The sequence below is a fragment of the Gopherus flavomarginatus genome, chromosome 10 (assembly GCF_025201925.1).
Source record: "Gopherus flavomarginatus isolate rGopFla2 chromosome 10, rGopFla2.mat.asm, whole genome shotgun sequence".
NCBI lineage: Eukaryota > Metazoa > Chordata > Testudines > Testudinidae > Gopherus > Gopherus flavomarginatus.
This window is the reverse complement of record NC_066626.1, coordinates 46,609,525-46,623,525: the sequence shown is the minus strand read 5'-3', so window position 1 is coordinate 46,623,525 and position 14,001 is coordinate 46,609,525. Positions and strand designations below refer to the sequence as shown.

The 14,001-nt window shown below is 37.6% G+C and overlaps 1 protein-coding gene across 2 annotated transcripts in view; it reads left to right on the top strand.

Moving 5' to 3' along the window:
- SCN2A (sodium voltage-gated channel alpha subunit 2) overlaps positions 1-14,001 on the top strand; it is a 128,182-nt gene that overhangs the window by 80,833 nt on the left and 33,348 nt on the right. The window lies entirely within an intron of this gene.

Here is a 14,001-nt window from a genome sequence, read left to right as displayed (position 1 = left end):
CTTATTCTGAGCTCCCACCCAGATCCAAGTAATTTTGTGTAAATACCAGATTGGGGTCCACATATTAATGGAGGGGCTTCCTTTTGCCTTGCACTGTTTAAGCTTCTTGCTGAAAGCACTTGTTTAGACATGTCTCAGGCATCCACTTTTGCTTTTCTAGTCTGTCCTTTGTCCCCAGGATGGATTCCCAAGTATAGGACTCTGAAGATCCCTCATGCTCCCACGAGATTCTCTCTTTTTAATCTTCCTTTCTGGATGTTTCCTACCATATGAATTAAACTTAAATAAACAGGCATTAACATCTATCTTCTCTTGGGAAATCCTGTCTGGGATTAGATCTATACATGCTTTTCCTTTATTCCTCTAGGGCTTGAGCCTGCCAGGCACTGAGCACTCAGGCTCCAAGTCATCTTTAAGCATAAAGTTAAAGCACTTGTTTAAGTGATTTGCTGGATTGGCACCAGAGTGCTCAGCGCCTTGCAGGATTAAGCCCTTAATAACAAGGACTGAACATAAAATAAGACAGGGCAAAGATCCTAACATCCCTTTCGTGGACTTGTCTCTATTGACAGCTCCTATAGACAGCTTCATCCCAGCCCATTAATAACCTTCAAATACATCCACAAGTATTACATTAACATCAGCACAATGCCTTTTTGTCTTTTCATCTAGACCATTTGTTGATCCTTCAGAAGTCATGTGTTCCCTTTAATCACCTCTAATGAGTTTTGGTTAAACTAAGAAAGGCATCCACTCATAAGATTTTCTTTTACATTTTAAAGTAATAGAGGTTCTTGGCAAGATGCAGTAGTAAAAAGTTTCCCTGGTGGATTCATTAATCACTTAAATTGTACATGGTCTCCTCTCGTTATTCTTCTCAGGTATATAAGTCTTATTAAACTGTCTTTCTCCTCTCAGACTAAAACTGTTAGGCATTTCAGCTTCATCCTGTAAGGCAGAAGATTGCTATATGTTCATGAATAATTTAATAGGTAATTGTCCTCATTTAAAATCTCCAGCCTCTAGGATTATCCTTAATCTGATATTTAGCAAACAGTACGCCTCTTAAATATCCTTAATCTGATATTTAGCAAACAGTATGCCTCTGCAGAAATGTCCTTTGCATTAGCTCTCCTTCAAGATAGTTGTTCTCAGTCATTGATATTACTGCTTCTGGAAGGTTAGTGAACTACAAGTTCAGACGGTTAACTCCATTTCCTAGGGATAATGAAGTTCTATGTCCTTATCTTAAAGTGGTAAACTTTTGTGAGACAAGGTGAGTGGGGTAATATCTTTTATTGGACCAACTTCTTCAGAAGAGCTCTGTGTAGCTTGAAAGCTTGTCTCTTTCACCAACAGAAGTTGAACCAATAAAAGATATTACCCTCACCCACCTTGTCTTTCTATCTTGGGACTAATATAGCTACAGTAATACTTAATTTTGATATAATTCCTGGAGGGATCATTCTCTAGGGATCAAATCATGGGACAGTTGGGAAGCAGGGGTTCTAGGTTCTATTCCCAGCTCTTTCATTGAGTCACTCTATATCTGGGCAGGTCATTCAGATTCTTTCCAGCTTTTCCATCTGTAGGATGGATTTAAAACTTCCGATCTCACAGGAGTATTATTGGTATTATTTACTAATGATTGCTAAGCACCTTAAGATCCTCAGATGAAAGGAATTATAGATGTGTAAATTATTCTTAACAATTATATTTTGCCAGCCTTTTCCTTTCATCCTCATTCTTCAGGGTTTGTGTTGTTTTCTATGACATTTATATTTAGAGGGCAGTAAGTATCTATTTGGACATAACTTGGAAATTTCATAAATCTTTTCTCTTACATTTTTGGGGGAACAACATTAATCTTTGAAAACAATGAACAGAATTCTTACCCATGTAAATGGGTGCAACTCTGCTATAATCAAGAGTTGGGCCCACTGACGTTAGATATGAATTTCTCTCAGTAACTCAGATACCAAAATCTGCTACATGCTTGAGATTTTAATAAAAAGGATTAATTCTCTTACACTTTGCAGACATGTTGCTGAAAGTAATTTGGAACTTATAATTAGAATAGACTCCAATTTTAAGGTTATAGGTTATAAAAAATCGATCTAGGGAGTAGTTCTGTAAATATTTTTGTTACTCTGTTGTGGTTAAAATTGCTATGCTGAAATATTGTTAAACTTTTCTACCATGTTTACAAAGGGACAAAGTTTCCCACTAGCATTTTAAGAACACAAAATCATAAGGATGGCCATACTGGGTCAGACCAAAGGTCCATCTAGCCCAGTATCCTGTCTGCCGACAGTGGCCAATGCCAGGTGGCCCAGAGGGAATGAACCTAACAGGTAATGATCAAGTGATCTCTGTCCTGCCATCCATCTCCACCCTCTGACAAACAGAGGCTAGGGGCACCATTTCTTACCCATCCTGGCTCATATCCATTAATGGACTTAACCTCCATGAATGTATCTAGTTCTCTTTTAAACCTGGTTATAGTCCTATCCCTTTCTTAATGGTTCCTAACATTCTATTAGCTATTTTGGCTGCTGCTGCACATTAAGTAGATGTTTTCAGAGAACTATTTACAATGACTCCAAGAACTCTTTCTTGCATGGTAACAGCTAACTTAGACCCTATCATCTTATATCTATAGTTGGGATTATGTTTTCCAATATGTATTATTTTCCATTTATCAACATTGAATTTCACAGTCACCCAGTGTTGTCAGATTCCTTTGTAACTCTTTGCAGTCTGCTTTGGACCTAACTATCTTGAGTAATTTTTTATCATCTGCAAACTTTGCCACTTCACTGTTTACCAGTTTTCCAGATCATTTATAAATATGTTGAAAAGCATTGGTTCTAATACAGCTCCGTGGGGGATCCTGCTATTTACATCTCTCCACTGTGAAAATTGTCCATTTATTCCTATCCTGTGTTTGCCATCTTTTCATCAGTTACAATCCATGAGAAGACCTTCCCTCTTATCCCAGGACTGCCTACTTTGTTTAAGAGATTTTGGTGAGGGACCTTATCAAGGGCTTTCCGAAAGTCCAAATATACTATATCCACTGGATCACCCTGTGCACATATTTGTTGACCTCCTCTGAAAATTTCAGTAGATTAGCGAGGCATGATTTCTCTTTGCAAAAGCTGTGTTGACTCTTTCCCAGCATATCATGTTCATCTATGTGTCTGATAATTCTGTTCTTTACCATGGTTTCAACCAATTTGCCTGGTATTCAAGTTAGGCTTACTGGCCTGTAGTTGCCAGGATCACCTCTGGAACCTTTTAAAAAAATTGGCATCACATTAGTCATTTAGTATAGAAGCTGATTTAAGCAATAGGTTACATACCACAGTTAGTAGTTCTGCAATTTCAAATTTGAGTTCCTTCAGAACTCTTGGGTCAATATAATCTAGTCCTGGTTACTTATTATTGTTTAATGTATTAATTTGTTCCAAAACCTCCTCTCCTGTTACCTCAATCAGGGACAGTTTCCCAGATTCGTCACCTAAAAAGAATGGCTCAGATGTAGGAATCTCCCTTACATCTTCTGCAGTGAAGACTGATGCAAAGAATTCAGTTAGCTTCTCTGCAATGGCCTTATCTTCTCTGAGTACTCTGTTAGCACCTCGATCATCCAGTGGCCCCCCTGATTGTTTGGTAGTCTTCCTGCTTGTGATGTACTTAAAAAGTTTTTGCTGTTAGTTTCTGTGTCTATTACTAGTTGCTCTTCTAATTTGTTCTTGGCCTGCCAGATTATACTTTTACACTTGACTTGTTTTGGGACTTAGTTTTGGGACTTAGTTTTGAAGTAGCTAAGGTATAAGAGGGACCAAGTAGAATATTGTTTCTCATAAACATAAAAAGGAAGATTTTTAATAAGCCCAGGAGTATGTTATATTGATAATAGAAAGCTTTTGGAATTTTCTCATACTATCGTATTTTAGTTTTTTATTAAGGTAATTTGCAAATTCAAATAACCATCCACTTGTGCGTAATTGTTTGTTTATATTTTTTTATCTTCAGAAATATTTGTCGTTCTCTAAATCTTGTATAGGCAATTTAATTATTATGGATTATATCATGCAATAACAGAAGCACCGTATAGCATAAATTTTAATTTAATTCACATAATCAAAGTATGTTACCATCATCTGGTAAAATAGCTTACACAAAACTGATATTCCGCCAATCAAACATTTGGAAACCAATCTGTACTCAATTATACACACACCCATATCAAAGTCTGGGATTGCAGAGAGGCATCTGAGAGCAAAATCTAACTCATTTTGATCATCGTGGAGCCCTTTAATTTCTATACAAGGAAGAAACCCATTCTAAAAATTGGCAAAAAAAATCTAAAAGTGATAAAACTGCCTGTTGTAAGGAACCTGAACATATTTTCATCTTTTAAGTCACAAGTAAAATAAAAAAATTCTAATCAGCAATGTGTTATTGATTTTGAACCAAGGGATGTCCTCTATCTCACCCACTCAGCATTACCATATTATTTATTATGTCATGAAGCAATATGATGCTGTAGTCAGTCTGGAACAGCACAAAACACACTATAAATCAGCTGAGTGAAAATGTGGACATTGACTGCATTAGTGGTGGTGAAATTTGTGTGATGAATAACTTATATGGCAACAGTCTGTGGTTTTATAATTATTCATTATAATTGTTTAATAAATATTTTGTGTGAAAAAAATCAACCCTATGGATTGTTCATAGATTTGTCACAGAATATTACTATTTTATAATTCCACACCATGTGAGAAGTCACAGGATATTGTTTCTTCTCCAAATTAGATTATCTGAACTTGATAAACAGGAACCCCTTTCTCTGTTAGAGAATTATCCATGAACATTCATGTAGGTTTTAAACAGAGTTTTTTAAAGAAGCCTTTAGAGTACTTCCAATGTGAGTGGTTTTGTAGGTATTTGAACTGCTATTCATGTCTGGTGGTTGCCCAAATGTTCACATATAGACAGATCAAATGGGTTATGAATAGCAGCAAAGCATAGCAGTGGTTTTATCACAAGAATTCTCATTAATTGTTTTATGGTATTTATATCAATTTGGATATAACACCACCATTTTCACCACAGATCATCTCATTTACCTGTTGGTATCCATGCAACTCCTAAGTTGAGTGAGAAATGAGGAAAAAGTTTATTTAAAAAAAGCAGAGTCTCTGCCTGCACCATCTTTCTACTTACTCTCTCTTGTTCTACTCTTTGGTTCCTTAGTCCCTTTCACCCTGATTTCAGCAGCTCTTCAATGGCATCCTGGCTAATTGTGACATTTCTGACATTTATTTTAAAAAGTTAAACTCAGAGCTGTTTATTACTCTCAGTTTAGCATTTTAAGAATAAATAAAAATAATAATAAAAGCTAAAAGTTCAAAGGGGCCTGGATGTAAGTGAAGCAAAATTATATAAATCTGTGAGGTGTGTGTGAAGTTCAAAAAAGAAATCATATCTAAAACCTCTTGACAAACTCTGTTGCTACATTTTGTAGTCCTTCCCTGGTGGCTAGACTGCTTTCAACTTTTCATTTCTTTTTTAAAAGCTAAACTAAGAGCTATTCCTCTTTTATCATATTGCTAATTGAAATATGACTTAAGGTGTTACTGATAAATGTGAAATTTTAAAGATACCTATGTGAGGTGATCAGGATAATGATGCTTTTAAAATTATTTAAATATTTTTGTATCTTTCCTATGTAATATGAAAAGTAGGAGGGAGGGTATATGTGTCATGAGTCAAAGTAGACACCACTGAATCAGAATAATTTCCTTAGTATGCTATTTGGGGAAAAAAATTCTCTTTCTAACTTCCAGTCTAGCAGCCTGGCTTTTGAACACAGTGTCATAGGGCATGTCTCCACTGCAGCAGGGTACATTTCTCCCCTTTCAGTAAAACAGACTCATGCTCATTCCACTCAAGCTAGCATGCTAAAAATAGCATTGTGATAGTTGTGGTGCTGGTGGTGGCTCAGGCTAGCTGCTCAGGTCCAAGCCCGCCTGACCTCTGGGTCTCAGCTTAGATGCTGTTGCTGCAGTGGTCACACTGCTATTTTTTGGTGTGCTAGCTCAAGCGGAGCTAGTGTGAATTTGTTTACATGGGCTGGGAAGCATGCTCCCAACTACAGTGTAGATCAGGAGTCAGCAACCTTTCAGAAGTGGTGTGCCGAATCTTCATTTATTCACTCTGATTTAAGGTTTCGCATGCCAGTCATACATTTTAACGTTTTTAGAAGGTCTCTTTCTATAAGTCTATAATATATAAGTAAACTGTTGTTGTATGTAAAGTAAATAAGGATTTTAAAATGTTTAAGAAGCTTCATTTAAAATTAAATTAAAATGCAGAGCCCCCCGGACTGGTGGCCAGGATCCGGGCAGTGCGAGTGCCACTGAAAATCACCTCGCGTGCCGCCTTTGGCACCCATGCCATAGGTTGCCTATCCCTGGTATAGATATATCCTAACAGTTAACTCTGAGATGTGTATTGTAACCTGAGTGATTACATACTTTCTCAAACACAGAAATTCAGTATTTGGTAAGAATCAGAAAGGGCTTGATAACACATCCAAAGGCATGTTAACAAAGGTAAAATTTGTCATTGATAATTAATTTGTTTGTATCTAGAGATGCATTGCATCACAAAGGGCAGCATATATGCTGTCCAGTATAAAATGTGGACTAAATGTAGTTCTTTGGAATACTGGTGTGCAGGGAAAGACGCTATCAGGTGCCTTGGAGGTATGCCTAGGTAGTAAGTCGGTGGGTAAACTCTGTTCCTAAAAAAGCATAGTCTACAAGTTAGGGGACAGATGTCTTGCATGTATGCTGGCGTGCATGTATGCTGTCATCTGCAGTAACCATGCTAATACCAAAATGTGGCCACATATTAAACCACGTTAGTGTGTGGTAGTGGCCTGACTTGTGCCAGGGTGTTGTGCTGGATGCAGACAGAATAACGCAACATTCTTCCCCACCCTGTGTCATCTGCCTCATGCGAGAATAGGATTTAATTGTCTAACTGCAAAATGGCTGTTACTAAAAGCTGCTATTTGTGTTATGGTATTTTAAACCATCCCATTTTTATAGAGACATTTTTTAATGACTGCTTTTTTTAAGAATGTTGAACTTTTCTTGGCCTACTGAATTTAGTTGTATGGTTTGACATTTTAGTTACTGCAGTTGTTGCCTCATAAACAACTTTCTAATGTATGCTTAGTTTTATTAACATCCATATAGAATGCCACAATTAAAACTCAATATGAAAAAAACACAGAGACATAGAGTGGTTGAGCAATCTTTCCAATACTTAGAGTTTTCCTCTCACATAATTTTTTCTTTTGAACATATCAGTGTTAAAATTTCCCTTCTGCAGATAATACTGACTCATTGTAAGTTTCAATTGGGTAATTATTTTAATATACTTGTTGATAGAGTAATCTTGTCTGAGACACACAGGAACAGCATACTAAGGAAATATATTTTCTGTGGCATCAAGAGTGGAAGAGTAACAGAACTCTCAGTAGGACAAGACAGTTTAAAATATTTTTGTTTTGTTTCAAATACCAACTGCTATTGGTGCTGTTCATTATTTTGGTAAGCAGACTGTAAATCTGCGTACCTTAACTCATGTAATTATAATTACAACTCTTTACAAGAAGCATACCAGATTTTCTGTGAGAAGAGACTAGTAAGACCCAATTTACCATTCATAAAATTCAAATTCTTACCCTACATTAATAAAGACTGATTGCTAATTTTCCTGATAATTAATTGTCATACTATATTGTGTTTCTGCTTGATCACTTTGGTCTCTTCTCATCCCGATTATCCCTAATCTTCCATTTTGAGTTATCTAACGGTCTTTAAGGGTACGTCTACACTACGGGATTAGTCCGATTTTACATAAACCGGTTTTGTAAAACAGATTGTATAAAGTCGAGTGCACGCGGCCACACTGAGCACATTAATTTGGCGGCGTGCATCCATGGTCTGAGGCTATCGTCGATTTCTGGAGCATTGCACTGTGGGTAGCTATTCCGTAGCTATCCCATAGTTCCTGCAGTCTCCCCCGCCCCTTGGAATTCTGGGTTGAGATCCCAGTGGCCGATGGGGTAAAAATCATTGTCACGGGTGGTTCTGGGTAAATGTCGTCACTCATTCCTTCCACCGGGAAAACAACGGCAGACAATCATTTTGCGCCCTTTTTCCCTGGATTGCCCTGGCAGACGCCATAGCATGGCAACCATGGAGCCCGCTCAGCTTTTTTTTTACTGTCACCATATGTGTACTGGATGCCGCTAACAGAGGCGTTACTGCAGCGCTACACAGCAGCATTCGTTTGCTTTTGCATGGTAGCAGAGACGGTTATCAGTCATTCTGTACCGTCTGCTGCCATTGTAAATTGGCAATAAGATGACGGTTATCTGTCATTCTGTACTGTCTGCTGCTATCATGGGTGCCCCTGGCTGAGGTCGGCCAGGGGCGCAAAGGCAAAAATGGGAATGACTCCCTGAGTCAATCCCTCCTTTATGGTATCTAAAAATAGAGTCAGTCCTGCCTAGATTATGGGGAAAGTGTACTAGAGAACCAGTTTATCAGAGAGCACAGCTGCTCCATGTCAGATCCCGCAGAAATGATGAGCTGCATGCCATTCACGGGGGTTGCCCCTGCAACAACCCCACCCGTTGCTTCCCTCCTCCCCAACCTTCCTGGGCTACCGTGGCAGTGTCCCCCCCATTTGTGTCATGAAATTATAAAGAATGCAGGAATAAGAAACAGTGACTTGTTAGTGAGATAAAATGAGGGGGAGGCAGCCTCCCGCTGCTATGACAGTCCAGGCAGAACATTAAGCGGTGTGGGGGAGAGGAGCCCAGCATCCCGCTGCTATGATAGTCCAGGCCGTACAGAATCTTTTCTTTACACGAGAAAGGGAGGGAGCTGATGGAGCTCAGCCCCCAGTTGCTATGATGAGGACAGTTCCCAGCCGTTCTGTACCATCTATTGGGAATGACCAGGAATCACCTGAGGCCAGCCAGGAGCACTCACGGGCTGATGGTGACGATGGATAGCGTCATATTGTACCGTCTGCCACCGGGGAGGGGAGAAGAGCGGATACTGCTCTTCACTGCTGCAGCATCTCGTCTACCACCAGCATTCAGTAGACATAGGGTGACATTGAAAAAAATCAAGAAACGATTTCTTTCCCTTTTCTTTCACATGGTGGGGGTAGGGAGTAAATTGACGAGCTATACCCTGAACCACGCCGGACAATGTGTTTGAACCTACAGGCACTGGGAGCTCAGCCAAGAATGCAAATAGTTTTCGGAGACTGCTGTGGACTGTGGGAAAGCTGGAGTCCTCAGTACCCCCTCCCTCCCTCCATGAGCATCCATTTGATTCTTTGGCTTTCCGTTATGCTTGTCACACAGCACTGTGTAGCCTGGAGATTTTTTTCAAATGCTTTGGCATTTCGTCCTCTGTAACGGAGCTGTGATAGAACAGATTTGTCTCCCCATACAGTGATTAGATCCAGTATCTCCTGTACGGTCCATGCTGGAGCTCTTTTTGGATTTGAGACTGCATTGCCACCCGTGCTGATCAGAGCTCCATGCTGGGCAAACAGGAAATGTAATTCAAAAGTTCGCGGGGCTTTTCCTGTTTACCTGGCCACTGCATCCGAGTTCAGATTGCTGTCCAGAGCAGTCACAGTGGTACACTGTGGGATACCGCCCAGAGGCCAATACCGTCGATTTGTGGCCACACTAACCCTAATCCGATATGGTAATACCGATTTTAGCGCTACTCCTCTCGTCGGGGAGGAATACAGAAACCGATTTAAAGAGCCCTTTATATCGATATAAAGGGCCTCGTAGTGTGGACGGGTGTGGAGTTAAATCGGTTTAACGCTGCTAAAATCGGTTTAAACGCGTAGTGTAGACCAGGCCTAAAATATTTACGGAATAAATCTCATGTAACTTCAGTTATAAGAACTTGTTTTTCATTCTTGCAATGATCTCCTGCTGAATTAACACATTCCACAATGGATGAGTTTCTAAGCTCTTTATTCTCCTTTTACAAAAATGAACAATAGATTTTTCAAACTTCAATTTTTTTTTAACCAATTTGTAATTTTTGTTTTCTCTGCTATTGCAGCGGCATTTTTGCTATAAGTGCTGGCCAAGCTGGAATGATGCATGTAAAATCTTAATGTAATTCCATAGTGTACAAAGAGAGAATTTTCCTTGATTTTAAAGTAATTTATTTGTTGTATTATTAAGACAGATATTTTATGCTGTGGTATAAATTTATTTACTTGGAATATACTTTGACATTTATCTTATTTATGGCTTTTCCTGAAATTGATAATTGGTATTCACAGTAAGCCAAACTCTATGGTCCTTACTTGAGAAATACAGAATCTGGCCCTTTTGTTATCAGTTTTAATATTATAGAGGCAGTATTTCAAACAATAACTAAAGTACTGTGTCAAAAATGCATTTTCTGTAATTTAGCATATATTACACTAGAATACTAATTGAATTCATGTAATTATTAAATTCTGTTACTTTAATTATTTCTGTTGCACAATATCTATTTACAGCAAATTTGATATACACATCTTCATAAAGAATACACTGGGTGATTTCTGACCTCATATCTGTGGATAGGACTCCCACTGACTCCCCTGTGAAGGTGTGAAGATGGACAGGAGACCAGAATTTAGTCTTATATATGTAGGCTTGGATTTTCAAAGAAGCCTAAAGGACTTAGGCACCCATATTACATTGAAATAACATGCACAATACACTCTGAAATAATTTTTCAAACTTGCAGGACCTTGCCCATAAGGCTGGTAAAGAAGTTAAGTCCATGTCAAGTCCTCATCACTGTAAACATTTCCATATGTTATTTGCTAAGCTTAAAGACTGGTGGACGGAGAACTCCTGAAAAAGTCAGCACTGCTAGAGGTGACAAGGAGAGGAATTCAGAGATTATCCTTATCCAGCCATTTCTGTACTACTCAAGTGAGCTGGAGCGGCAGTTAACATTGTGTATTTTTGATATTGAGCAGAAAATTGTGTGTCTTCCATTACGACTCGGCAAGTTTAGATGAGTGAAAATCAGCTAAGTAATTTTTTATATCCTATAGGGTATGTTCATATTGTGCATGTGAAAAGACTCTGTTCACTTCTTTGAGATACTAAGCTATCTGTAGGGTTTGGAAATAGAAGAAAGACTCGTAGAAAGAGAAAAGATCCTCAATTTATAGGAGAACATTTATCCATATATCCCTAAAAATAAAGTAAGTCTTCCTTTGGGAACTCGCAAGGGAACAGGTTTAGGTAAAAATAAGACAAACTGACATAACACCTCTTCGTACAATTTGAAAATTGTAGGAAAAAAAAGATACATTTTTAGTGTTACAGATTTCAATATACTTGTCCAGTTTAGTCCCAAACATTTCAAATACCACTAATTTATTTCCATCCTGACCCTAAACTGCTCACAAAATTTCTATTAGCTTCCCAGATTCTACAGACCTGTTCCAAATGGTCACTTCCCCCCACAGTCAAGGCAAAGCACCTACTAGGCAGGCTCTGGGACCATCCACTGTATCTTATATACTGGGCCATTTCTGACTGATATGTCTGCCCAGGAAGGGTTATAGCACTTACACATTTACCTTTGCATTTTTCTGAGTGAAGGGTTGTCTGCAGCCCCCTTTCCTACAACAATACCTGAAAATGCTACTGCACCACTGAACTTAAATTCCTGAGTATTTGAATCCTTAATCATTATTACAATTTCCACAGAGAGCATAGTACAACACAGTCAGCGTCCGATAAGATTTTGCAATATTTTATTTTGTAGCATTTAATCATGGAAACTAGACTCTCTGCTAAATAGTTTGGAGGTTCCTGCAATTTTTTTATTTTTATTTTTTTTTTTTTAGTTTACAGCTCATCAACTAACAAAGGCCCAGTCCTGCATATAGGCTGTACACTCCAAATTCACACCGGTTAGAGTCAAGGCCGGCCCCAGGCACCAGAGAAGGAAGCAGATGCTTGAGGCGGCCAATGGAAAGGGGTGGAACGTCCGGGTCTATTTTTTTTCTCACTTCACCGCTTGGGGCGGCAAAAAAGCTGGAGCCGGCCCTGGTTAGAGTGTCTATCCCCTGGGCAGTAGCAAACCACATTATGTTAGATGCTAACGTGCATAGAACTTTCAGACACCATTCATATAAGGGATCTTTGTAAATCATGCATATGGCAGAAAGATTCAGTAATCTTGATTTAAGGAAACCAAGATTTCCTGAAAAGCAAAAAATTGTACTATATTAAGGTTTTCCTAGTGTATTTTCTTTATGCAGCATTATTAAATAGTTTACTATAAATAGTTTGCTAGAAATGGAGGATTTATTTGTAAACAGGACAATATAAAATTAAATCAAAAGTAATATATCTGCTACTGTAATCAAAGCATCAAATATTATTCACCTCATATGAGTCACCCATTGACTTCAACTGGATTACTTAAATAAAGTGATCAAATTTTGGCCCAAAGTCTGGGCATCCTAGATGGGTCAACTGTAACAGTTTTACTTATGGGAATCAATCAGTTTCATATAATTACAGTATACAATTTGATTTCACCAATATAACAGCTATGCTCAAAAGATTATAAATCTGACATGCCTCTTAAACTACACTGGTATATATCTATTGAAATCAGTGGATTTACAACATGGTAAAACTAGAATATGTGTTCAGAATTAAAATATTTTAAAAGTTTATGTCTGCTTTCTGTATTCACAAATTAAGATGAACAGGAGATAAAGTGGTTTTCTTTATAATTAACTTTCTTTCCAAGCACTAAAAAAGTTGAAGCTCCATAATAATAGAACATTATTCCTAGGAATAATGCCTCTAACCTAAGCTTCAAAAGCATCAGTGAAGTAGAGAAGGTGTCTTTAATGCTGCAATGCAGCAACCATCTGTCTAACATTAACACCACATGTGTGTACTCTCAATCTGCTTACATCATTCCCTTTATAAAATTAGCTATTTATCAATGCAACCATTCTACTGATGTTATACACTACTTGGTAATAACATTGTAAGAGGTCATAGAACGCTGTGATCAAAACTACTTTTATTTAATATGGTACTCACATTTGTCCGTTGCTAACCATATGATACCCTAGCATAAAAGAACAAATTGAAGATTTGGATTATATCACTGATTTTGGTTCATTGATACAATATTCTTATATTACAGTTTTCTCTGAAAAGTATTTGATATCATTTCAACTATCCTAAAAGTATGAATATCTCTGCTTACTTATGTATTAACTGGACATGTATGTGTACTGTACCAGAGTAACAAGTAGTTTCAAAATGCACAATAGACTATATAAGTGCATTGGCAAAAGAGAATGCAAAATAATGGCTATTTCTCTAAAATTAATGTGCTGTTCTTTCTGAAAATCTAGAAACTTTAAAAATACTTATAAACAACTGGTAATGAGTGTTTTCATGTCAATGAGATGAAAAAGTTTAAATATCATCTTTTAGATTTGACAGATTTGATAGAATGCCCTCTACATTAGACATGAAAATACTGCTATGCACCTTTCTATTGGTTTGGTCATAATGTTGGAAAAATGATATGCTATCCACAGTATAATCCAGTGATTATTCAGACCTCAGTGGTTCTAGAGCCAAATTAGCGATCAAATTATTCAAAAGAGACACAGTAGTATGAATTCATTGTTTCATTTACTATAGTACTATATATTCATACTTAAACAGTTGACGGGAAATATTTACTTTATATATGTATAATATATGTGTATATATATATTATTCTCACAGCAAAATGACTGACCAAGTTATTAGTATTTTATCAACTACAGTTGGTTAATAACATAAAAACATTCTGATTGGTTAATAACTTA